Below are 3,101 nucleotides of genomic sequence, written 5' to 3' on the forward strand. Positions count from 1 at the left end.
TCATTTTCCTATGCAGAGGAAAATGCCTTGGTGCCTTAAACTGCCAATATAGATTGCCCACACTTTGCATGGATCTCCAATGTCTATGGGTGTGCTATATTTTCCCACACAAAAAGCATGTACTAGTTTATCGATTTCAATCCAACTACATCTGGGCATCTTTTTTATTCCTTTATCTTTTATCAAATTTCTTAACAGAAAAACATAAATCGTGGCATCTGTAGGGTTCTGCTCAAAAAGATGAGTTGCTGCAAATACTCCTAATCCTAGATTTCCATGTGGTCTACATGTACCAAGCAAACACATCCACACAAATGCCACAGGCTTTATTGGCATTTTTACGATATAGCTTAGAGTTTCCTTAAGATAGCTAGCACGGCTAAGAAGGTTGATCATGCAAACATAGTGATCAGTTGTAGGTACAATGCAATAAGAATCACATATGCCATTGAAGTATTTGCAGCCCTCATCCACCAAACCTGCATGGCTGCATGCTAATAAAACACAAGCATGGCTTAAATGATCAGGATATGTTCCAGAGTGATTCATTAGTTCAAAGAGTTTCAAGGCATCCTTGCAAAAACCATTTTGTGCATACCCTGTAATCATTGCAGTCCATGAACCTACATCTCTTTGAAGCATTTTGCCAAACAGTTCATTTGCCTTGTGTAAGATTCCACATTTTGCATACATGTCTACTTCAAGGATTTCTAGGAAACAACACAATGGTACAATCCATTTAGGCTAGCCAATCACAGGATCAAAGTTATAACATGCCGAACAGGGGTACAGATCAATTTGGATACCTTAGCCGTAACAAACCAATGCAAACTGAGTTTTTGATCATGTTTAGCAAACTGATCAAATGGATTCGACATGATCTCAAAATTGGAGCATATGAAGTTTCTTACCCTTAGAACACAATGCAAAAAGAATTTTTTCATTTGGGTTAACTGGGTTAAAGATATTATTGGTCGAACAGGGCTTCCCAGAATTGTGAACTAGTTAAATGCACAAAACAATAAATGACCAACTTTGCGGGGTGCAAAACCTAGTCAAACGGATTTGAAATGACTTGAAAATTGAAACATAGGTTCTCTATTATGGAAAATAAACATCCCCAAAGTGACTAGTCATGACATAGTCTTGGGTAAAAGATATTCAGATGCAAACTGGGCCTCTGATCGCTATTTGACACTTGGTAGAATTGCAAATTTTGACACTAGCTCAAAATGGGACTTCACAGAATGATTCGGGATGGAAAAATAACATTTTGGATCATATGCATATGTCAAATGAAAGGTGTTAAGCCACTCAAACACCATCTAGGCCTCAAGCTACCAACTAACCACATGCATAAAAGGCACTTTAGGACATGATTTTTCAAAATTTTCAAAATGTGACTAAAAATGAAGCATGCAATTTTCAGTCCCAACAGTTATCTTTGTGATCCAGTCTCCTATGAGGCCACAAATAGTCTACTAGCTAGATCATCCAGTTTGATACTACCACCCTCCAGAGAAGAAGGGAAAGAGGAAGAGAGCCTCTCCTCAGAGGTTTTAGGCAGAGCATGTTGAAGAACAGGCCCCTTCCCAACGATAGGAATCGAGTCCCCAAGAGCCCCAAGATGGTGGAGCTTCTCATATTCAGGTTGAATTTCTATTGCCTCCTATTTTTTCAAGTCAACAAGAAGAAGGAGAAATTCTAGAGACATCCATTTATCTAGTGCATGAAGAGCCCATTTCTCCTCTAGTTCTACAAAAACAAAAGAGGATTAAGGTTAGAATGAACAAGAGGCAAAGAGCTCGTAAAAGATTAGTGTCTAGTCCATCTATTCCACAAACCATTCTCAAGGAAGAATTAGATGAAGGGGAAATAAATTCAGATGAAGAGGAGGAGAAAGTGCCTCCTTAAAGGAGAACTCGACTGACCAAAGCCATAGAATTGGAAAGAAGGAAGAGTGTCACAAATACCCCACCACCCACCCAAGCTAAAATGGTAGAACTCTCTTCTTCAGAAGATGAAGTACAATGATGGGTGAATGAACAAAGGGAACTAGCTGATGATGTTCTCTCCATCCCAAATTTTGATTTCATGCTAGTGGGTATAGAATTAGTTGGAGATAAGATCAAAGATACCCCTACAACTAAACTTCAATAGCAAGATTGGACGTAGATGCCACCCAAGACACAAGTTCCTCATCTCACTCCCCCATCTTCACCTCAGGTTATGATGGTAGATAAGGTTTTAGTAACACCTCCACCTCTGAGTTCAGAAGAACATGTTCAGAAGGAATAATCATTACAAGGGCAACCAAAACCAAGGGTTACTGATGAGCTATCAAAAGAAGCACAAATAGTAGAATGTATACAACAACCTTCTCAAGAAGTTGAGGATCAAACTACGAGATCTATAGAAACTAAGACTATAGAAGAAGAACCCTCACAAAAGGAGACTCCAAGAAACAAAAATAGAGGGAAGGAGGTATTTGAACACATCCCTTCATCATCTAGAGTCAAGGTTATAGAAAGACATATTCCAAGATTTATTTGGAAGGAAATAATGAGAAGTGCCATGTATCAATTTAGTGCTTTAGAGGATGATATTTGTGACATTGCAAAAATTTTGAACAAGCCCGAGTTTACATTACATGATGCAACAACATTTGCATTCATTACTACTACTTGGAACTAGGACTTATTTGCACAAGTGGCTCACCCTCCAGAAGGTATAGATGCAGAAGCTATTAGTCTTGAGGACTATGAAGTAAAATATATTATGTTAGGATAGCCCACATGGGATACATCATGACAAGTGATGACTATGGGAGTCAAGGAAGTTCTTAGCCATATGGAATAGGATGAGATTGAAATTAGAACACTTCGAAGGCAAGTTGAGATCTTAAAGGGATATTTAGGTGAAGTTATTGGTCCTCTCTATTCTAAATGCCCTGAGGAGACTTTGAATACCATTCTTAGAAAAGGGGAAGGTGAATGGCTTAGTCCATTTTTGAGAGCTTGTCAAGATTGGTGAGACAACCTTGAGGATATGGGTGTTACTATAATCATAGGAAGTTTGAGGTTATTGCATGCTACACAAGA

The 3,101-nt window shown here is 38.6% G+C and overlaps 1 pseudogene; it reads right to left on the reverse strand.

The window, feature by feature from the left end:
* On the reverse strand, positions 1-693 carry LOC149559262 (pentatricopeptide repeat-containing protein At2g03880, mitochondrial pseudogene; annotated as a pseudogene).
* Positions 694-3,101: the final 2,408 nt, after the last annotated feature.

This window comes from Cupressus sempervirens, chromosome 5 (assembly GCF_028749045.1).
Source record: "Cupressus sempervirens isolate cs-2001-9-10 chromosome 5, ASM2874904v1, whole genome shotgun sequence".
Taxonomy (NCBI): Eukaryota; Viridiplantae; Streptophyta; class Pinopsida; order Cupressales; family Cupressaceae; genus Cupressus; species Cupressus sempervirens.